Below are 25,630 nucleotides of genomic sequence, written 5' to 3'. Positions count from 1 at the left end.
AAACTGAAGGAGAAAAACAGCAGTGTCTCAGAAGACAAGAACACATTCACAGTTACCAGAGTAAAGAGACAGAGATGGATGGTTATGAATGGAGGGGAAAGGAGGTGGGGAAGAAAGTGTGCATCTCAGTTAGCATGGATAAGGTGGGAATGGGTGCACGTGGTGTGCTGGCCATCAGAGAAGACAATTAGCGATTCTATGGTACATTGCTATGGTGATGGAATTGACTGCAGGGGGTGATTGGGTGAAACGTAGTAAAGGGCGTCTAGTAAACACGTTACACATGTAATTGTAGATTAATGGTAAATCAACAAATCAATAATAAGCTCATCAATAAATCCATTTCAGAAGCCGAGTTTAAAAAGGCATTTACATCCACGGGTTTATCAGCACTATTCATCTTAGCCCAGGTAACTGTCCATCAGTTTAATGTGTCCATCAATTAATGTGTAAACATGTTGTGGTACATTTCGACAGTTGCATATTAATCAGTCATAAGAAGAAAAGGGAGTCCTAACATTTGCTACAAGTCGGAAGGAACTGGATTGCATTATACTCATGAAATAAGAGGTGAACAAAGACAAGTGTCAATTGATTTGAACCATCTGTAGAGATGTAGAACCAAGAAAACCTGAAGGAGCAAAACATCAGCATATTCACAGAACTGAATATTGGATTAAGAGATTCCATAGGGAAAGGTTATGTTTTGGATAGAAGGAAATGGAGGCAGCGGGCGGACTAAACAAAGAGTGCTCTATGATTTCCAAGAAAAGCATGGGTGGGCATTCCGGGGATTGCTGTACAAAACAGGGAACAGAGGTAGGGATTCGACAGTATCTTAGTGCTCACGGTGTGTGACTGTAATTGCGAATTCTGGGGTTCTTTGTGATGGGCGGGTTCTAGCACACATAATTTTATTAACGTAATTGTACATTAATGAGATATTATTAAATGAACAAATGCAATAAAATGAATACAGAGTAACAGAATAGAGCAGCACAGTTTAAACTAGACATGTGCTCACTTATGTTTATAACCACAGCATTAATAGTAGCAAAGTTCAGTAACCACCAGAAGATGAGGAGAGGGATATTATTCAGCCATATGAGGAAAACAAGTCCTACGATTTACAACAACATGGATGTAGATAGCAGAGAATTATGATCAGGGAAATAAGAGATGGAGTGTCAGAAACATGGTAAATGATTTCACTCACTAGCAGAGTAATAAAAAATAGAAAAAAAGTGAAATAACCAAACTGAACAAGCCACGCTGAAGAGAAGAATTTACTAGTGGTTACCAAAGGAAAGAGACTGGGCCGGTTGTGCTATAGTGGAGGGATAAGTAGGACAGGGTGTTAAAAACGGTGCAATTGAATGAGAGTACATAGTGTTGGGTTGGGTTACGTGGAGGACTGTACGTCACAGAGAAGACTAGTGATTCTACGTTATTTTACTGCACTGGAGGATAGTGAATGCAATGGGATATCTGGGGATATATTGGTGATGGAAGTTCTAGTAAACAGTGTTACTCATGTAATTGTGTAATTATGAGAAATAAGAAATACTCATAGATGGGTTCAGAGATTTCAGTTGAAGATAGATGATAGATGATAGAGATAGATGATGACTATGATAGATGTGAGATAGCAAGAAGATAGATTGTCAGATGATAGATACATAGAGGAAAACAAAGTTGTATAGATAAGTAGATAGAATGAAGTAGCCAAATTTTTAAAAAGGTATGTGCACCCCCTAGTTTATCGCAGCACAATTCACAGTAGGCGATGCATCTCCATCAGAAGATGAATGGATAAAGAAGAAGTGGTATATATAAACAATTCATTGCATTTCACCCATGAGAAGGAAACAAATCCTCCCATTTGCGACAACATGGATAAAAAATGGGGTTTTATTTTCAAAGAGTTAAGACAGGAGGACAAGTATCAAATGATATGACCAATCTGTGCAATTAGAGAAGCAGGAAAGAACTGAAGGAGCAAAATTGTGGCAGACAAACAGAGGCCAAGAATGAACTACCAGTTACCAAACGGAAAACGACTAATGTGGACATGGGAGAATGGAGGGATAACAGTGGGGAGAGAAAGGATGCATTATGATTAGCACATATATTGTTTATGTGGGTGCACGGTGAGGGCTGAACCAAACAGTGAACACAGGCAGTGAATCGACAGTGCATTGCTCTGTTGATGGAAGTGACTGCAGTGGGGAATTGGGAAGAATTTCGAGACAGTTGGAGTCTAGAAAATCTCATGTTATACTTTTACGTAGAGATTAATAATAATTAAATAAAGAATAAATTAATTAAAGAATCCAATAAAACCAATGAATCTGCCCAGCTAATAAAGATATATATATCCCTATGTTAATCAGAGTACTATTCAAAGAAACCGAGCTTAATGGACATCAATAGATTAATGGGTATAGAAGATGTGGTACATATACAGAAAGGAATATTACTCAGCCATCACAAGAAAACAAATCCTAGCATTTGCTGCAACATGGATGGCGCTAGAGCATATTATGCTCAGTGAAATAAATGAGGAAGAGAAAATAAGTATCAAATGATTTAACACATGCGTGGAGACGAAGCGCCAAGATAAAACTGAAGGAGCAAAACATCAGCAGATTCACAGAATACAAGTTTGGAGTAACAGTTACCAAGAGGAAGAGAGTGTCGTTGTTATATATGAAAGCAAGGAGAAGGTAGCCATAACGATTGGCATTATTAATGTGGATTGGGGGAGATGGTATATACAGTATCTTACTAAGCTCATGGAGAGTGACTTCAGGGAAGTAACTGGGTTGATCTTGGTTATAGTGCGGGTCTTGTAATATTAATGCTTCTCATGTAACTTTAGATTAATAATTAATGAATCAATAAAGGCATATATGAATAAATATAAAAAACAAATCCATAAACATATAAACAGAATGCAGCAGCCCTTTTTAAAAACGAAATTTGAACACCTATGTTTCTCACTGAAGTATTGACAAAAGCCAAGCTTAACGTCCATCAGTAAATGAGACGTAGAATATTATTTAGCCATATGAAGAAAACAACTCTTACCATTTACAGCAACATGCAAGGAACTTGTGGGTATTGTTCTCAGTGAAATAAGCCACGAAGAGAAAGTCATATAGCAATTGATGTCACTCAACTGTGGAGAATTAGAAAAAAAGAAAAATAGTTAAGGACCAAAACAGTAGCAGCTTCCATGAACTGAAGAGAGGACTAACGGTTACCAAAGGGAAAGTGACACAGGGGAATGGCTTGGAAGGGATGAAAGAGAGGTAAAATGGGGCATTACGTGTAGCACACGTGTGTGCTCAGGGTGTGGGCAAGAGGAAGGTGGTAGAACAACAAAGAAGAGTAGTGCTTCTACAGTGCATTACGTGGCTCATGGACAGTGACACTTATGCTGTATATGGTGTGGATTTCATAATGTGGGTAGTCTAATTAAAATAATGTTGCTTAGGTAACTGGTATTGATGCCAAAATAAAAAGAAACACGCAGTATCTTGGAACTCATTTCCATTTCCTCTGAAGCTTTCAAGGTGGTCAGCACAAACCTTACCATAATTACACCCCATGTAGGATAGCAGGCTCTGAAGTGGGAAACAAATTATCTGAGCAAACATATTCTGTCTACATGAAAGAAGCCCACTGTGACATCATGGAATCTCCAGACAACAGTGCTGTTCCTGCAAACCCCACTAGCAGACGGTGGGCAGAGCTCAGCCTTGCACAGCTGCACCATCATAGCAAACATAATATTTCTGGCCTACATGTATAGGTAAAATGACTTCATTCATCATTGGAGTATAAGAACAAAGAAAAAACTGAAGGAGAAAAACAGCAGTGTCTCAGAAGACAAGAACACATTCACAGTTACCAGAGTAAAGAGACAGAGATGGATGGTTATGAATGGAGGGGAAAGGAGGTGGGGAAGAAAGTGTGCATCTCAGTTAGCATGGATAAGGTGGGAATGGGTGCACGTGGTGTGCTGGCCATCAGAGAAGACAATTAGCGATTCTATGGTACATTGCTATGGTGATGGAATTGACTGCAGGGGGTGATTGGGTGAAACGTAGTAAAGGGCGTCTAGTAAACACGTTACACATGTAATTGTAGATTAATGGTAAATCAACAAATCAATAATAAGCTCATCAATAAATCCATTTCAGAAGCCGAGTTTAAAAAGGCATTTACATCCACGGGTTTATCAGCACTATTCATCGTAGCCCAGGTAACTGTCCATCAGTTTAATGTGTCCATCAATTAATGTGTAAACATGTTGTGGTACATTTCGACAGTTGCATATTAATCAGTCATAAGAAGAAAAGGGAGTCCTAACATTTGCTACAAGTCGGAAGGAACTGGATTGCATTATACTCATGAAATAAGAGGTGAACAAAGACAAGTGTCAATTGATTTGAACCATCTGTAGAGATGTAGAACCAAGAAAACCTGAAGGAGCAAAACATCAGCATATTCACAGAACTGAATATTGGATTAAGAGATTCCATAGGGAAAGGTTATGTTTTGGATAGAAGGAAATGGAGGCAGCGGGCGGACTAAACAAAGAGTGCTCTATGATTTCCAAGAAAAGCGTGGGTGGGCATTCCGGGGATTGCTGTACAAAACAGGGAACAGAGGTAGGGATTCGACAGGATCTTACTGTGCTCACGGTGTGTGACTGTAATTGCGAATCCTGGGGTTCTTTGTGATGGGCGGGTTCTAGCACACATAATTTTATTAACGTAATTGTACATTAATGAGATATTATTAAATGAACAAATGCAATAAAATGAATACAGAGTAACAGAATAGAGCAGCACAGTTTAAACTAGACATGTGCTCACCTATGTTTATAACCACAGCATTAATAGTAGCAAAGTTCAGTAACCACCAGAAGATGAGGAGAGGGATATTATTCAGCCATATGAGGAAAACAAGTCCTACGATTTACAACAACATGGATGTAGATAGCAGAGAATTATGATCAGGGAAATAAGAGATGGAGTGTCAGAAACATGGTAAATGATTTCACTCACTAGCAGAGTAATAAAAAATAGAAAAAAAGTGAAATAACCAAACTGAACAAGCCACGCTGAAGAGAAGAATTTACTAGTGGTTACCAAAGGAAAGAGACTGGGCCGGTTGTGCTATAGTGGAGTGATAAGTAGGACAGGGTGTTAAAAACGGTGCAATTGAATGAGAGTACATAGTGTTGGGTTGGGTTACGTGGAGGACTGTACGTCACAGAGAAGACTAGTGATTCTACGTTATTTTACTGCACTGGAGGATAGTGAATGCAATGGGATATCTGGGGATATATTGGTGATGGAAGTTCTAGTAAACAGTGTTACTCATGTAATTGTGTAATTATGAGAAATAAGAAATACTCATAGATGGGTTCAGAGATTTCAGTTGAAGATAGATGATAGATGATAGAGATAGATGATGACTATGATAGATGTGAGATAGCAAGAAGATAGATTGTCAGATGATAGATACATAGAGGAAAACAAAGTTGTATAGATAAGTAGATAGAATGAAGTAGCCAAATTTTTAAAAAGGTATGTGCACCCCCTAGTTTATCGCAGCACAATTCACAGTAGGCGATGCATCTCCATCAGAAGATGAATGGATAAAGAAGAAGTGGTATATATAAACAATTCATTGCATTTCACCCATGAGAAGGAAACAAATCCTCCCATTTGCGACAACATGGATAAAAAATGGGGTTTTATTTTCAAAGAGTTAAGACAGGAGGACAAGTATCAAATGATATGACCAATCTGTGCAATTAGAGAAGCAGGAAAGAACTGAAGGAGCAAAATTGTGGCAGACAAACAGAGGCCAAGAATGAACTACCAGTTACCAAACGGAAAACGACTAATGTGGACATGGGAGAATGGAGGGATAACAGTGGGGAGAGAAAGGATGCATTATGATTAGCACATATATTGTTTATGTGGGTGCACGGTGAGGGCTGAACCAAACAGTGAACACAGGCAGTGAATCGACAGTGCATTGCTCTGTTGATGGAAGTGACTGCAGTGGGGAATTGGGAAGAATTTCGAGACAGTTGGAGTCTAGAAAATCTCATGTTATACTTTTACGTAGAGATTAATAATAATTAAATAAAGAATAAATTAATTAAAGAATCCAATAAAACCAATGAATCTGCCCAGCTAATAAAGATATATATATCCCTATGTTAATCAGAGTACTATTCAAAGAAACCGAGCTTAATGGACATCAATAGATTAATGGGTATAGAAGATGTGGTACATATACAGAAAGGAATATTACTCAGCCATCACAAGAAAACAAATCCTAGCATTTGCTGCAACATGGATGGCGCTAGAGCATATTATGCTCAGTGAAATAAGTGAGGAAGAGAAAATAAGTATCAAATGATTTAACACATGCGTGGAGACGAAGCGCCAAGATAAAACTGAAGGAGCAAAACATCAGCAGATTCACAGAATACAAGTTTGGAGTAACAGTTACCAAGAGGAAGAGAGTGTCGTTGTTATATATGAAAGCAAGGAGAAGGTAGCCATAACGATTGGCATTATTAATGTGGATTGGGGGAGATGGTATATACAGTATCTTACTAAGCTCATGGAGAGTGACTTCAGGGAAGTAACTGGGTTGATCTTGGTTATAGTGCGGGTCTTGTAATATTAATGCTTCTCATGTAACTTTAGATTAATAATTAATGAATCAATAAAGGCATATATGAATAAATATAAAAAACAAATCCATAAACATATAAACAGAATGCAGCAGCCCTTTTTAAAAACGAAATTTGAACACCTATGTTTCTCACTGAAGTATTGACAAAAGCCAAGCTTAACGTCCATCAGTAAATGAGACGTAGAATATTATTTAGCCATATGAAGAAAACAACTCTTACCATTTACAGCAACATGCAAGGAACTTGTGGGTATTGTTCTCAGTGAAATAAGCCACGAAGAGAAAGTCATATAGCAATTGATGTCACTCAACTGTGGAGAATTAGAAAAAAAGAAAAATAGTTAAGGACCAAAACAGTAGCAGCTTCCATGAACTGAAGAGAGGACTAACGGTTACCAAAGGGAAAGTGACACAGGGGAATGGCTTGGAAGGGATGAAAGAGAGGTAAAATGGGGCATTACGTGTAGCACACGTGTGTGCTCAGGGTGTGGGCAAGAGGAAGGTGGTAGAACAACAAAGAAGAGTAGTGCTTCTACAGTGCATTACGTGGCTCATGGACAGTGACACTTATGCTGTATATGGTGTGGATTTCATAATGTGGGTAGTCTAATTAAAATAATGTTGCTTAGGTAACTGGTATTGATGCCAAAATAAAAAGAAACACGCAGTATCTTGGAACTCATTTCCATTTCCTCTGAAGCTTTCAAGGTGGTCAGCACAAACCTTACCATAATTACACCCCATGTAGGATAGCAGGCTCTGAAGTGGGAAACAAATTATCTGAGCAAACATATTCTGTCTACATGAAAGAAGCCCACTGTGACATCATGGAATCTCCAGACAACAGTGCTGTTCCTGCAAACCCCACTAGCAGACGGTGGGCAGAGCTCAGCCTTGCACAGCTGCACCATCATAGCAAACATAATATTTCTGGCCTACATGTATAGGTAAAATGACTTCATTCATCATTGGAGTATAAGAACAAAGAAAAAACTGAAGGAGAAAAACAGCAGTGTCTCAGAAGACAAGAACACATTCACAGTTACCAGAGTAAAGAGACAGAGATGGATGGTTATGAATGGAGGGGAAAGGAGGTGGGGAAGAAAGTGTGCATCTCAGTTAGCATGGATAAGGTGGGAATGGGTGCACGTGGTGTGCTGGCCATCAGAGAAGACAATTAGCGATTCTATGGTACATTGCTATGGTGATGGAATTGACTGCAGGGGGTGATTGGGTGAAACGTAGTAAAGGGCGTCTAGTAAACACGTTACACATGTAATTGTAGATTAATGGTAAATCAACAAATCAATAATAAGCTCATCAATAAATCCATTTCAGAAGCCGAGTTTAAAAAGGCATTTACATCCACGGGTTTATCAGCACTATTCATCGTAGCCCAGGTAACTGTCCATCAGTTTAATGTGTCCATCAATTAATGTGTAAACATGTTGTGGTACATTTCGACAGTTGCATATTAATCAGTCATAAGAAGAAAAGGGAGTCCTAACATTTGCTACAAGTCGGAAGGAACTGGATTGCATTATACTCATGAAATAAGAGGTGAACAAAGACAAGTGTCAATTGATTTGAACCATCTGTAGAGATGTAGAACCAAGAAAACCTGAAGGAGCAAAACATCAGCATATTCACAGAACTGAATATTGGATTAAGAGATTCCATAGGGAAAGGTTATGTTTTGGATAGAAGGAAATGGAGGCAGCGGGCGGACTAAACAAAGAGTGCTCTATGATTTCCAAGAAAAGCGTGGGTGGGCATTCCGGGGATTGCTGTACAAAACAGGGAACAGAGGTAGGGATTCGACAGGATCTTACTGTGCTCACGGTGTGTGACTGTAATTGCGAATCCTGGGGTTCTTTGTGATGGGCGGGTTCTAGCACACATAATTTTATTAACGTAATTGTACATTAATGAGATATTATTAAATGAACAAATGCAATAAAATGAATACAGAGTAACAGAATAGAGCAGCACAGTTTAAACTAGACATGTGCTCACCTATGTTTATAACCACAGCATTAATAGTAGCAAAGTTCAGTAACCACCAGAAGATGAGGAGAGGGATATTATTCAGCCATATGAGGAAAACAAGTCCTACGATTTACAACAACATGGATGTAGATAGCAGAGAATTATGATCAGGGAAATAAGAGATGGAGTGTCAGAAACATGGTAAATGATTTCACTCACTAGCAGAGTAATAAAAAATAGAAAAAAAGTGAAATAACCAAACTGAACAAGCCACGCTGAAGAGAAGAATTTACTAGTGGTTACCAAAGGAAAGAGACTGGGCCGGTTGTGCTATAGTGGAGTGATAAGTAGGACAGGGTGTTAAAAACGGTGCAATTGAATGAGAGTACATAGTGTTGGGTTGGGTTACGTGGAGGACTGTACGTCACAGAGAAGACTAGTGATTCTACGTTATTTTACTGCACTGGAGGATAGTGAATGCAATGGGATATCTGGGGATATATTGGTGATGGAAGTTCTAGTAAACAGTGTTACTCATGTAATTGTGTAATTATGAGAAATAAGAAATACTCATAGATGGGTTCAGAGATTTCAGTTGAAGATAGATGATAGATGATAGAGATAGATGATGACTATGATAGATGTGAGATAGCAAGAAGATAGATTGTCAGATGATAGATACATAGAGGAAAACAAAGTTGTATAGATAAGTAGATAGAATGAAGTAGCCAAATTTTTAAAAAGGTATGTGCACCCCCTAGTTTATCGCAGCACAATTCACAGTAGGCGATGCATCTCCATCAGAAGATGAATGGATAAAGAAGAAGTGGTATATATAAACAATTCATTGCATTTCACCCATGAGAAGGAAACAAATCCTCCCATTTGCGACAACATGGATAAAAAATGGGGTTTTATTTTCAAAGAGTTAAGACAGGAGGACAAGTATCAAATGATATGACCAATCTGTGCAATTAGAGAAGCAGGAAAGAACTGAAGGAGCAAAATTGTGGCAGACAAACAGAGGCCAAGAATGAACTACCAGTTACCAAACGGAAAACGACTAATGTGGACATGGGAGAATGGAGGGATAACAGTGGGGAGAGAAAGGATGCATTATGATTAGCACATATATTGTTTATGTGGGTGCACGGTGAGGGCTGAACCAAACAGTGAACACAGGCAGTGAATCGACAGTGCATTGCTCTGTTGATGGAAGTGACTGCAGTGGGGAATTGGGAAGAATTTCGAGACAGTTGGAGTCTAGAAAATCTCATGTTATACTTTTACGTAGAGATTAATAATAATTAAATAAAGAATAAATTAATTAAAGAATCCAATAAAACCAATGAATCTGCCCAGCTAATAAAGATATATATATCCCTATGTTAATCAGAGTACTATTCAAAGAAACCGAGCTTAATGGACATCAATAGATTAATGGGTATAGAAGATGTGGTACATATACAGAAAGGAATATTACTCAGCCATCACAAGAAAACAAATCCTAGCATTTGCTGCAACATGGATGGCGCTAGAGCATATTATGCTCAGTGAAATAAGTGAGGAAGAGAAAATAAGTATCAAATGATTTAACACATGCGTGGAGACGAAGCGCCAAGATAAAACTGAAGGAGCAAAACATCAGCAGATTCACAGAATACAAGTTTGGAGTAACAGTTACCAAGAGGAAGAGAGTGTCGTTGTTATATATGAAAGCAAGGAGAAGGTAGCCATAACGATTGGCATTATTAATGTGGATTGGGGGAGATGGTATATACAGTATCTTACTAAGCTCATGGAGAGTGACTTCAGGGAAGTAACTGGGTTGATCTTGGTTATAGTGCGGGTCTTGTAATATTAATGCTTCTCATGTAACTTTAGATTAATAATTAATGAATCAATAAAGGCATATATGAATAAATATAAAAAACAAATCCATAAACATATAAACAGAATGCAGCAGCCCTTTTTAAAAACGAAATTTGAACACCTATGTTTCTCACTGAAGTATTGACAAAAGCCAAGCTTAACGTCCATCAGTAAATGAGACGTAGAATATTATTTAGCCATATGAAGAAAACAACTCTTACCATTTACAGCAACATGCAAGGAACTTGTGGGTATTGTTCTCAGTGAAATAAGCCACGAAGAGAAAGTCATATAGCAATTGATGTCACTCAACTGTGGAGAATTAGAAAAAAAGAAAAATAGTTAAGGACCAAAACAGTAGCAGCTTCCATGAACTGAAGAGAGGACTAACGGTTACCAAAGGGAAAGTGACACAGGGGAATGGCTTGGAAGGGATGAAAGAGAGGTAAAATGGGGCATTACGTGTAGCACACGTGTGTGCTCAGGGTGTGGGCAAGAGGAAGGTGGTAGAACAACAAAGAAGAGTAGTGCTTCTACAGTGCATTACGTGGCTCATGGACAGTGACACTTATGCTGTATATGGTGTGGATTTCATAATGTGGGTAGTCTAATTAAAATAATGTTGCTTAGGTAACTGGTATTGATGCCAAAATAAAAAGAAACACGCAGTATCTTGGAACTCATTTCCATTTCCTCTGAAGCTTTCAAGGTGGTCAGCACAAACCTTACCATAATTACACCCCATGTAGGATAGCAGGCTCTGAAGTGGGAAACAAATTATCTGAGCAAACATATTCTGTCTACATGAAAGAAGCCCACTGTGACATCATGGAATCTCCAGACAACAGTGCTGTTCCTGCAAACCCCACTAGCAGACGGTGGGCAGAGCTCAGCCTTGCACAGCTGCACCATCATAGCAAACATAATATTTCTGGCCTACATGTATAGGTAAAATGACTTCATTCATCATTGGAGTATAAGAACAAAGAAAAAACTGAAGGAGAAAAACAGCAGTGTCTCAGAAGACAAGAACACATTCACAGTTACCAGAGTAAAGAGACAGAGATGGATGGTTATGAATGGAGGGGAAAGGAGGTGGGGAAGAAAGTGTGCATCTCAGTTAGCATGGATAAGGTGGGAATGGGTGCACGTGGTGTGCTGGCCATCAGAGAAGACAATTAGCGATTCTATGGTACATTGCTATGGTGATGGAATTGACTGCAGGGGGTGATTGGGTGAAACGTAGTAAAGGGCGTCTAGTAAACACGTTACACATGTAATTGTAGATTAATGGTAAATCAACAAATCAATAATAAGCTCATCAATAAATCCATTTCAGAAGCCGAGTTTAAAAAGGCATTTACATCCACGGGTTTATCAGCACTATTCATCGTAGCCCAGGTAACTGTCCATCAGTTTAATGTGTCCATCAATTAATGTGTAAACATGTTGTGGTACATTTCGACAGTTGCATATTAATCAGTCATAAGAAGAAAAGGGAGTCCTAACATTTGCTACAAGTCGGAAGGAACTGGATTGCATTATACTCATGAAATAAGAGGTGAACAAAGACAAGTGTCAATTGATTTGAACCATCTGTAGAGATGTAGAACCAAGAAAACCTGAAGGAGCAAAACATCAGCATATTCACAGAACTGAATATTGGATTAAGAGATTCCATAGGGAAAGGTTATGTTTTGGATAGAAGGAAATGGAGGCAGCGGGCGGACTAAACAAAGAGTGCTCTATGATTTCCAAGAAAAGCGTGGGTGGGCATTCCGGGGATTGCTGTACAAAACAGGGAACAGAGGTAGGGATTCGACAGTATCTTACTGTGCTCACGGTGTGTGACTGTAATTGCGAATCCTGGGGTTCTTTGTGATGGGCGGGTTCTAGCACACATAATTTTATTAACGTAATTGTACATTAATGAGATATTATTAAATGAACAAATGCAATAAAATGAATACAGAGTAACAGAATAGAGCAGCACAGTTTAAACTAGACATGTGCTCACCTATGTTTATAACCACAGCATTAATAGTAGCAAAGTTCAGTAACCACCAGAAGATGAGGAGAGGGATATTATTCAGCCATATGAGGAAAACAAGTCCTACGATTTACAACAACATGGATGTAGATAGCAGAGAATTATGATCAGGGAAATAAGAGATGGAGTGTCAGAAACATGGTAAATGATTTCACTCACTAGCAGAGTAATAAAAAATAGAAAAAAAGTGAAATAACCAAACTGAACAAGCCACGCTGAAGAGAAGAATTTAATAGTGGTTACAAAAGGAAAGAGACTGGGCCGGTTGTGCTATAGTGGAGTGATAAGTAGGACAGGGTGTTAAAAACGGTGCAATTGAATGAGAGTACATAGTGTTGGGTTGGGTTACGTAGAGGAGTGTACGTCACAGAGAAGACTAGGGATTCTACGTTATTTTACTGCACTGGAGGATAGTGAATGCAATGGGATATCTGGGGATATATTGGTGATGGAAGTTCTAGTAAACAGTGTTACTCATGTAATTGTGTAATTATGAGAAATAAGAAATACTCATAGATGGGTTCAGAGATTTCAGTTGAAGATAGATGATAGATGATAGAGATAGATGATGACTATGATAGATGTGAGATAGCAAGAAGATAGATTGTCAGATGATAGATACATAGAGGAAAACAAAGTTGTATAGATAAGTAGATAGAATGAAGTAGCCAAATTTTTAAAAAGGTATGTGCACCCCCTAGTTTATCGCAGCACAATTCACAGTAGGCGATGCATCTCCATCAGAAGATGAATGGATAAAGAAGAAGTGGTATATATAAACAATTCATTGCATTTCACCCATGAGAAGGAAACAAATCCTCCCATTTGCGACAACATGGATAAAAAATGGGGTTTTATTTTCAAAGAGTTAAGACAGGAGGACAAGTATCAAATGATATGACCAATCTGTGCAATTAGAGAAGCAGGAAAGAACTGAAGGAGCAAAATTGTGGCAGACAAACAGAGGCCAAGAATGAACTACCAGTTACCAAACGGAAAACGACTAATGTGGACATGGGAGAATGGAGGGATAACAGTGGGGAGAGAAAGGATGCATTATGATTAGCACATATATTGTTTATGTGGGTGCACGGTGAGGGCTGAACCAAACAGTGAACACAGGCAGTGAATCGACAGTGCATTGCTCTGTTGATGGAAGTGACTGCAGTGGGGAATTGGGAAGAATTTCGAGACAGTTGGAGTCTAGAAAATCTCATGTTATACTTTTACGTAGAGATTAATAATAATTAAATAAAGAATAAATTAATTAAGGAATCCAATAAAACCAATGAATCTGCCCAGCTAATAAAGATATATATATCCCTATGTTAATCAGAGTACTATTCAAAGAAACCGCGCTTAATGGACATCAATAGATTAATGGGTAGAGAAGATGTGGTACATATACAGAAAGGAATATTACTCAGCCATCACAAGAAAACAAATCCTAGCATTTGCTGCAACATGGATGGCGCTAGAGCATATTATGCTCAGTGAAATAAGTGAGGAAGAGAAAATAAGTATCAAATGATTTAACACATGCGTGGAGACGAAGCGCCAAGATAAAACTGAAGGAGCAAAACATCAGCAGATTCACAGAATACAAGTTTGGAGTAACAGTTACCAAGAGGAAGAGAGTGTCGTTGTTATATATGAAAGCAAGGAGAAGGTAGCCATAACGATTGGCATTATTAATGTGGATTGGGGGAGATGGTATATACAGTATCTTACTAAGCTCATGGAGAGTGACTTCAGGGAAGTAACTGGGTTGATCTTGGTTATAGTGCGGGTCTTGTAATATTAATGCTTCTCATGTAACTTTAGATTAATAATTAATGAATCAATAAAGGCATATATGAATAAATATAAAAAACAAATCCATAAACATATAAACAGAATGCAGCAGCCCTTTTTAAAAACGAAATTTGAACACCTATGTTTCTCACTGAAGTATTGACAAAAGCCAAGCTTAACGTCCATCAGTAAATGAGACGTAGAATATTATTTAGCCATATGAAGAAAACAACTCTTACCATTTACAGCAACATGCAAGGAACTTGTGGGTATTGTTCTCAGTGAAATAAGCCACGAAGAGAAAGTCATATAGCAATTGATGTCACTCAACTGTGGAGAATTAGAAAAAAAGAAAAATAGTTAAGGACCAAAACAGTAGCAGCTTCCATGAACTGAAGAGAGGACTAACGGTTACCAAAGGGAAAGTGACACAGGGGAATGGCTTGGAAGGGATGAAAGAGAGGTAAAATGGGGCATTACGTGTAGCACACGTGTGTGCTCAGGGTGTGGGCAAGAGGAAGGTGGTAGAACAACAAAGAAGAGTAGTGCTTCTACAGTGCATTACGTGGCTCATGGACAGTGACACTTATGCTGTATATGGTGTGGATTTCATAATGTGGGTAGTCTAATTAAAATAATGTTGCTTAGGTAACTGGTATTGATGCCAAAATAAAAAGAAACACGCAGTATCTTGGAACTCATTTCCATTTCCTCTGAAGCTTTCAAGGTGGTCAGCACAAACCTTACCATAATTACACCCCATGTAGGATAGCAGGCTCTGAAGTGGGAAACAAATTATCTGAGCAAACATATTCTGTCTACATGAAAGAAGCCCACTGTGACATCATGGAATCTCCAGACAACAGTGCTGTTCCTGCAAACCCCACTAGCAGACGGTGGGCAGAGCTCAGCCTTGCACAGCTGCACCATCATAGCAAACATAATATTTCTGGCCTACATGTATAGGTAAAATGACTTCATTCATCATTGGAGTATAAGAACAAAGAAAAAACTGAAGGAGAAAAACAGCAGTGTCTCAGAAGACAAGAACACATTCACAGTTACCAGAGTAAAGAGACAGAGATGGATGGTTATGAATGGAGGGGAAAGGAGGTGGGGAAGAAAGTGTGCATCTCAGTTAGCATGGATAAGGTGGGAATGGGTGCACGTGGTGTGCTGGCCATCAGAGAAGACAATTAGCGATTCTATGGTACATTGCTATGGTGATGGAATTGACTGCAGGGGGTGATTGGGTGAAACGTAGTAAAGGGCGTCTAGTAAACACGTTACACATGTAATTGTAGATTAATGGTAAATCAACAAATCAATAATAAGCTCATCAATAAATCCATTTCAGAAGCCGAGTTTAAAAAGGCATTTACATCCACGGGTTTATCAGCACTATTCATCGTAGCCCAGGTAACTGTCCATCAGTTTAATGTGTCCATCAATTAATGTGTAAACATGTTGTGGTACATTTCGACAGTTGCATATTAATCAGTCATAAGAAGAAAAGGGAGTCCTAACATTTGCTACAAGTCGGAAGGAACTGGATTGCATTATACTCATGAAATAAGAGGTGAACAAAGACAAGTGTCAATTGATTTGAACCATCTGTAGAGATGTAGAACCAAGAAAACCTGAAGGAGCAAAACATCAGCATATTCACAGAACTGAATATTGGATTAAGAGATTCCATAGGGAAAGGTTATGTTTTGGATAGAAGGAAATGGAGGCAGCGGGCGGACTAAACAAAGAGTGCTCTATGATTTCCAAGAAAAGCGTGGGTGGGCATTCCGGGGATTGCTGTACAAAACAGGGAACAGAGGTAGGGATTCGACAGTATCTTACTGTGCTCACGGTGTGTGACTGTAATTGCGAATCCTGGGGTTCTTTGTGATGGGCGGGTTCTAGCACACATAATTTTATTAACGTAATTGTACATTAATGAGATATTATTAAATGAACAAATGCAATAAAATGAATACAGAGTAACAGAATAGAGCAGCACAGTTTAAACTAGACATGTGCTCACCTATGTTTATAACCACAGCATTAATAGTAGCAAAGTTCAGTAACCACCAGAAGATGAGGAGAGGGATATTATTCAGCCATATGAGGAAAACAAGTCCTACGATTTACAACAACATGGATGTAGATAGCAGAGAATTATGATCAGGGAAATAAGAGATGGAGTGTCAGAAACATGGTAAATGATTTCACTCACTAGCAGAGTAATAAAAAATAGAAAAAAAGTGAAATAACCAAACTGAACAAGCCACGCTGAAGAGAAGAATTTACTAGTGGTTACCAAAGGAAAGAGACTGGGCCGGTTGTGCTATAGTGGAGTGATAAGTAGGACAGGGTGTTAAAAACGGTGCAATTGAATGAGAGTACATAGTGTTGGGTTGGGTTACGTGGAGGACTGTACGTCACAGAGAAGACTAGTGATTCTACGTTATTTTACTGCACTGGAGGATAGTGAATGCAATGGGATATCTGGGGATATATTGGTGATGGAAGTTCTAGTAAACAGTGTTACTCATGTAATTGTGTAATTATGAGAAATAAGAAATACTCATAGATGGGTTCAGAGATTTCAGTTGAAGATAGATGATAGATGATAGAGATAGATGATGACTATGATAGATGTGAGATAGCAAGAAGATAGATTGTCAGATGATAGATACATAGAGGAAAACAAAGTTGTATAGATAAGTAGATAGAATGAAGTAGCCAAATTTTTAAAAAGGTATGTGCACCCCCTAGTTTATCGCAGCACAATTCACAGTAGGCGATGCATCTCCATCAGAAGATGAATGGATAAAGAAGAAGTGGTATATATAAACAATTCATTGCATTTCACCCATGAGAAGGAAACAAATCCTCCCATTTGCGACAACATGGATAAAAAATGGGGTTTTATTTTCAAAGAGTTAAGACAGGAGGACAAGTATCAAATGATATGACCAATCTGTGCAATTAGAGAAGCAGGAAAGAACTGAAGGAGCAAAATTGTGGCAGACAAACAGAGGCCAAGAATGAACTACCAGTTACCAAACGGAAAACGACTAATGTGGACATGGGAGAATGGAGGGATAACAGTGGGGAGAGAAAGGATGCATTATGATTAGCACATATATTGTTTATGTGGGTGCACGGTGAGGGCTGAACCAAACAGTGAACACAGGCAGTGAATCGACAGTGCATTGCTCTGTTGATGGAAGTGACTGCAGTGGGGAATTGGGAAGAATTTCGAGACAGTTGGAGTCTAGCAAATCTCATGTTATACTTTTACGTAGAGATTAATAATAATTAAATAAAGAATAAATTAATTAAAGAATCCAATAAAACCAATGAATCTGCCCAGCTAATAAAGATATATATATCCCTATGTTAATCAGAGTACTATTCAAAGAAACCGAGCTTAATGGACATCAATAGATTAATGGGTAGAGAAGATGTGGTACATATACAGAAAGGAATATTACTCAGCCATCACAAGAAAACAAATCCTAGCATTTGCTGCAACATGGATGGCGCTAGAGCATATTATGCTCAGTGAAATAAGTGAGGAAGAGAAAATAAGTATCAAATGATTTAACACATGCGTGGAGACGAAGCGCCAAGATAAAACTGAAGGAGCAAAACATCAGCAGATTCACAGAATACAAGTTTGGAGTAACAGTTACCAAGAGGAAGAGAGTGTCGTTGTTATATATGAAAGCAAGGAGAAGGTAGCCATAACGATTGGCATTATTAATGTGGATTGGGGGAGATGGTATATACAGTATCTTACTAAGCTCATGGAGAGTGACTTCAGGGAAGTAACTGGGTTGATCTTGGTTATAGTGCGGGTCTTGTAATATTAATGCTTCTCATGTAACTTTAGATTAATAATTAATGAATCAATAAAGGCATATATGAATAAATATAAAAAACAAATCCATAAACATATAAACAGAATGCAGCAGCCCTTTTTAAAAACGAAATTTGAACACCTATGTTTCTCACTGAAGTATTGACAAAAGCCAAGCTTAACGTCCATCAGTAAATGAGACGTAGAATATTATTTAGCCATATGAAGAAAACAACTCTTACCATTTACAGCAACATGCAAGGAACTTGTGGGTATTGTTCTCAGTGAAATAAGCCACGAAGAGAAAGTCATATAGCAATTGATGTCACTCAACTGTGGAGAATTAGAAAAAAAGAAAAATAGTTAAGGACCAAAACAGTAGCAGCTTCCATGAACTGAAGAGAGGACTAACGGTTACCAAAGGGAAAGTGACACAGGGGAATGGCTTGGAAGGGATGAAAGAGAGGTAAAATGGGGCATTACGTGTAGCACACGTGTGTGCTCAGGGTGTGGGCAAGAGGAAGGTGGTAGAACAACAAAGAAGAGTAGTGCTTCTACAGTGCATTACGTGGCTCATGGACAGTGACACTTATGCTGTATATGGTGTGGATTTCATAATGTGGGTAGTCTAATTAAAATAATGTTGCTTAGGTAACTGGTATTGATGCCAAAATAAAAAGAAACACGCAGTATCTTGGAACTCATTTCCATTTCCTCTGAAGCTTTCAAGGTGGTCAGCACAAACCTTACCATAATTACACCCCATGTAGGATAGCAGGCTCTGAAGTGGGAAACAAATTATCTGAGCAAACATATTCTGTCTACATGAAAGAAGCCCACTGTGACATCATGGAATCTCCAGACAACAGTGCTGTTCCTGCAAACCCCACTAGCAGACGGTGGGCAGAGCTCAGCCTTGCACAGCTGCACCATCATAGCAAACATAATATTTCTGGCCTACATGTATAGGTAAAATGACTTCATTCATCATTGGAGTATAAGAACAAAGAAAAAACTGAAGGAGAAAAACAGCAGTGTCTCAGAAGACAAGAACACATTCACAGTTACCAGAGTAAAGAGACAGAGATGGATGGTTATGAATGGAGGGGAAAGGAGGTGGGGAAGAAAGTGTGCATCTCAGTTAGCATGGATAAGGTGGGAATGGGTGCACGTGGTGTGCTGGCCATCAGAGAAGACAATTAGCGATTCTATGGTACATTGCTATGGTGATGGAATTGACTGCAGGGGGTGATTGGGTGAAACGTAGTAAAGGGCGTCTAGTAAACACGTTACACATGTAATTGTAGATTAATGGTAAATCAACAAATCAATAATAAGCTCATCAATAAATCCATTTCAGAAGCCGAGTTTAAAAAGGCATTTACATCCACGGGTTTATCAGCACTATTCATCGTAGCCCAGGTAACTGTCCATCAGTTTAATGTGTCCATCAATTAATGTGTAAACATGTTGTGGTACATTTCGACAGTTGCATATTAATCAGTCATAAGAAGAAAAGGGAGTCCTAACATTTGCTACAAGTCGGAAGGAACTGGATTGCATTATACTCATGAAATAAGAGGTGAACAAAGACAAGTGTCAATTGATTTGAACCATCTGTAGAGATGTAGAACCAAGAAAACCTGAAGGAGCAAAACATCAGCATATTCACAGAACTGAATATTGGATTAAGAGATTCCATAGGGAAAGGTTATGTTTTGGATAGAAGGAAATGGAGGCAGCGGGCGGACTAAACAAAGAGTGCTCTATGATTTCCAAGAAAAGCGTGGGTGGGCATTCCGGGGATTGCTGTACAAAACAGGGAACAGAGGTAGGGATTCGACAGTATCTTACTGTGCTCACGGTGTGTGACTGTAATTGCGAATCCTGGGGTTCTTTGTGATGGGCGGGTTCTAGCACACATAATTTTATTAACGTAATTGTACATTAATGAGATATTATTAAATGAACAAATGCAATAAAATGAATACAGAGTAACAGAATAGAGCAGCACAGTTTAAACTAGACATGTGCTCACCTATGTTTATAACCACAGCATTAATAGTAGCAAAGTTCAGTAACCACCAGAAGATGAGGAGAGGGATATTATTCAGCCATATGAGGAAAACAAGTCCTACGATTTACAACAACATGGATGTAGATAGCAGAGAATTATGATCAGGGAAATAAGAGATGGAGTGTCAGAAACATGGTAAATGATTTCACTCACTAGCAGAGTAATAAAAAATAGAAAAAAAGTGAAATAACCAAACTGAACAAGCCACGCTGAAGAGAAGAATTTAATAGTGGTTACAAAAGGAAAGAGACTGGGCCGGTTGTGCTATAGTGGAGTGATAAGTAGGACAGGGTGTTAAAAACGGTGCAATTGAATGAGAGTACATAGTGTTGGGTTGGGTTACGTAGAGGAGTGTACGTCACAGAGAAGACTAGGGATTCTACGTTATTTTACTGCACTGGAGGATAGTGAATGCAATGGGATATCTGGGGATATATTGGTGATGGAAGTTCTAGTAAACAGTGTTACTCATGTAATTGTGTAATTATGAGAAATAAGAAATACTCATAGATGGGTTCAGAGATTTCAGTTGAAGATAGATGATAGATGATAGAGATAGATGATGACTATGATAGATGTGAGATAGCAAGAAGATAGATTGTCAGATGATAGATACATAGAGGAAAACAAAGTTTTATAGATAAGTAGATAGAATGAAGTAGCCAAATTTTTAAAAAGGTATGTGCACCCCCTAGTTTATCGCAGCACAATTCACAGTAGGCGATGCATCTCCATCAGAAGATGAATGGATAAAGAAGAAGTGGTATATATAAACAATTCATTGCATTTCACCCATGAGAAGGAAACAAATCCTCCCATTTGCGACAACATGGATAAAAAATGGGGTTTTATTTTCAAAGAGTTAAGACAGGAGGACAAGTATCAAATGATATGACCAATCTGTGCAATTAGAGAAGCAGGAAAGAACTGAAGGAGCAAAATTGTGGCAGACAAACAGAGGCCAAGAATGAACTACCAGTTACCAAACGGAAAACGACTAATGTGGACATGGGAGAATGGAGGGATAACAGTGGGGAGAGAAAGGATGCATTATGATTAGCACATATATTGTTTATGTGGGTGCACGGTGAGGGCTGAACCAAACAGTGAACACAGGCAGTGAATCGACAGTGCATTGCTCTGTTGATGGAAGTGACTGCAGTGGGGAATTGGGAAGAATTTCGAGACAGTTGGAGTCTAGAAAATCTCATGTTATACTTTTACGTAGAGATTAATAATAATTAAATAAAGAATAAATTAATTAAAGAATCCAATAAAACCAATGAATCTGCCCAGCTAATAAAGATATATATATCCCTATGTTAATCAGAGTACTATTCAAAGAAACCGAGCTTAATGGACATCAATAGATTAATGGGTAGAGAAGATGTGGTACATATACAGAAAGGAATATTACTCAGCCATCACAAGAAAACAAATCCTAGCATTTGCTGCAACATGGATGGCGCTAGAGCATATTATGCTCAGTGAAATAAGTGAGGAAGAGAAAATAAGTATCAAATGATTTAACACATGCGTGGAGACGAAGCGCCAAGATAAAACTGAAGGAGCAAAACATCAGCAGATTCACAGAATACAAGTTTGGAGTAACAGTTACCAAGAGGAAGAGAGTGTCGTTGTTATATATGAAAGCAAGGAGAAGGTAGCCATAACGATTGGCATTATTAATGTGGATTGGGGGAGATGGTATATACAGTATCTTACTAAGCTCATGGAGAGTGACTTCAGGGAAGTAACTGGGTTGATCTTGGTTATAGTGCGGGTCTTGTAATATTAATGCTTCTCATGTAACTTTAGATTAATAATTAATGAATCAATAAAGGCATATATGAATAAATATAAAAAACAAATCCATAAACATATAAACAGAATGCAGCAGCCCTTTTTAAAAACGAAATTTGAACACCTATGTTTCTCACTGAAGTATTGACAAAAGCCAAGCTTAACGTCCATCAGTAAATGAGACGTAGAATATTATTTAGCCATATGAAGAAAACAACTCTTACCATTTACAGCAACATGCAAGGAACTTGTGGGTATTGTTCTCAGTGAAATAAGCCACGAAGAGAAAGTCATATAGCAATTGATGTCACTCAACTGTGGAGAATTAGAAAAAAAGAAAAATAGTTAAGGACCAAAACAGTAGCAGCTTCCATGAACTGAAGAGAGGACTAACGGTTACCAAAGGGAAAGTGACACAGGGGAATGGCTTGGAAGGGATGAAAGAGAGGTAAAATGGGGCATAACGTGTAGCACACGTGTGTGCTCAGGGTGTGGGCAAGAGGAAGGTGGTAGAACAACAAAGAAGAGTAGTGCTTCTACAGTGCATTACGTGGCTCATGGACAGTGACACTTATGCTGTATATGGTGTGGATTTCATAATGTGGGTAGTCTAATTAAAATAATGTTGCTTAGGTAACTGGTATTGATGCCAAAATAAAAAGAAACACGCAGTATCTTGGAACTCATTTCCATTTCCTCTGAAGCTTTCAAGGTGGTCAGCACAAACCTTACCATAATTACACCCCATGTAGGATAGCAGGCTCTGAAGTGGGAAACAAATTATCTGAGCAAACATATTCTGTCTACATGAAAGAAGCCCACTGTGACATCATGGAATCTCCAGACAACAGTGCTGTTCCTGCAAACCCCACTAGCAGACGGTGGGCAGAGCTCAGCCTTGCACAGCTGCACCATCATAGCAAACATAATATTTCTGGCCTACATGTATAGGTAAAATGACTTCATTCATCATTGGAGTATAAGAACAAAGAAAAAACTGAAGGAGAAAAACAGCAGTGTCTCAGAAGACAAGAACACATTCACAGTTACCAGAGTAAAGAGACAGAGATGGATGGTTATGAATGGAGGGGAAAGGAGGTGGGGAAGAAAGTGTGCATCTCAGTTAGCATGGATAAGGTGGGAATGGGTGCACGTGGTGTGCTGGCCATCAGAGAAGACAATTAGCGATTCTATGGTACATTGCTATGGTGATGGAATTGACTGCAGGGGGTGATTGGGTGAAACGTAGTAAAGGGCGTCTAGTAAACACGTTACACATGTAATTGTAGATTAATGGTAAATCAACAAATCAATAATAAGCTCATCAATAAATCCATTTCAGAAGCCGAGTTTAAAAAGGCATTTACATCCACGGGTTTATCAGCACTATTCATCGTAGCCCAGGTAACTGTCCATCAGTTTAATGTGTCCATCAATTAATGTGTAAACATGTTGTGGTACATTTCGACAGTTGCATATTAATCAGTCATAAGAAGAAAAGGGAGTCCTAACATTTGCTACAAGTCGGAAGGAACTGGATTGCATTATACTCATGAAATAAGAGGTGAACAAAGACAAGTGTCAATTGATTTGAACCATCTGTAGAGATGTAGAACCAAGAAAACCTGAAGGAGCAAAACATCAGCATATTCACAGAACTGAATATTGGATTAAGAGATTCCATAGGGAAAGGTTATGTTTTGGATAGAAGGAAATGGAGGCAGCGGGCGGACTAAACAAAGAGTGCTCTATGATTTCCAAGAAAAGCGTGGGTGGGCATTCCGGGGATTGCTGTACAAAACAGGGAACAGAGGTAGGGATTCGACAGTATCTTACTGTGCTCACGGTGTGTGACTGTAATTGCGAATCCTGGGGTTCTTTGTGATGGGCGGGTTCTAGCACACATAATTTTATTAACGTAATTGTACATTAATGAGATATTATTAAATGAACAAATGCAATAAAATGAATACAGAGTAACAGAATAGAGCAGCACAGTTTAAACTAGACATGTGCTCACCTATGTTTATAACCACAGCATTAATAGTAGCAAAGTTCAGTAACCACCAGAAGATGAGGAGAGGGATATTATTCAGCCATATGAGGAAAACAAGTCCTACGATTTACAACAACATGGATGTAGATAGCAGAGAATTATGATCAGGGAAATAAGAGATGGAGTGTCAGAAACATGGTAAATGATTTCACTCACTAGCAGAGTAATAAAAAATAGAAAAAAAGTGAAATAACCAAACTGAACAAGCCACGCTGAAGAGAAGAATTTACTAGTGGTTACCAAAGGAAAGAGACTGGGCCGGTTGTGCTATAGTGGAGTGATAAGTAGGACAGGGTGTTAAAAACGGTGCAATTGAATGAGAGTACATAGTGTTGGGTTGGGTTACGTGGAGGACTGTACGTCACAGAGAAGACTAGTGATTCTACGTTATTTTACTGCACTGGAGGATAGTGAATGCAATGGGATATCTGGGGATATATTGGTGATGGAAGTTCTAGTAAACAGTGTTACTCATGTAATTGTGTAATTATGAGAAATAAGAAATACTCATAGATGGGTTCAGAGATTTCAGTTGAAGATAGATGATAGATGATAGAGATAGATGATGACTATGATAGATGTGAGATAGCAAGAAGATAGATTGTCAGATGATAGATACATAGAGGAAAACAAAGTTGTATAGATAAGTAGATAGAATGAAGTAGCCAAATTTTTAAAAAGGTATGTGCACCCCCTAGTTTATCGCAGCACAATTCACAGTAGGCGATGCATCTCCATCAGAAGATGAATGGATAAAGAAGAAGTGGTATATATAAACAATTCATTGCATTTCACCCATGAGAAGGAAACAAATCCTCCCATTTGCGACAACATGGATAAAAAATGGGGTTTTATTTTCAAAGAGTTAAGACAGGAGGACAAGTATCAAATGATATGACCAATCTGTGCAATTAGAGAAGCAGGAAAGAACTGAAGGAGCAAAATTGTGGCAGACAAACAGAGGCCAAGAATGAACTACCAGTTACCAAACGGAAAACGACTAATGTGGACATGGGAGAATGGAGGGATAACAGTGGGGAGAGAAAGGATGCATTATGATTAGCACATATATTGTTTATGTGGGTGCACGGTGAGGGCTGAACCAAACAGTGAACACAGGCAGTGAATCGACAGTGCATTGCTCTGTTGATGGAAGTGACTGCAGTGGGGAATTGGGAAGAATTTCGAGACAGTTGGAGTCTAGAAAATCTCATGTTATACTTTTACGTAGAGATTAATAATAATTAAATAAAGAATAAATTAATTAAAGAATCCAATAAAACCAATGAATCTGCCCAGCTAATAAAGATATATATATCCCTATGTTAATCAGAGTACTATTCAAAGAAACCGAGCTTAATGGACATCAATAGATTAATGGGTAGAGAAGATGTGGTA

Source organism: Manis pentadactyla, chromosome Y (assembly GCF_030020395.1).
Source record: "Manis pentadactyla isolate mManPen7 chromosome Y, mManPen7.hap1, whole genome shotgun sequence".
NCBI classification, from domain to species: domain Eukaryota; kingdom Metazoa; phylum Chordata; class Mammalia; order Pholidota; family Manidae; genus Manis; species Manis pentadactyla.
Note: the sequence above shows the minus strand (reverse complement) of the source record.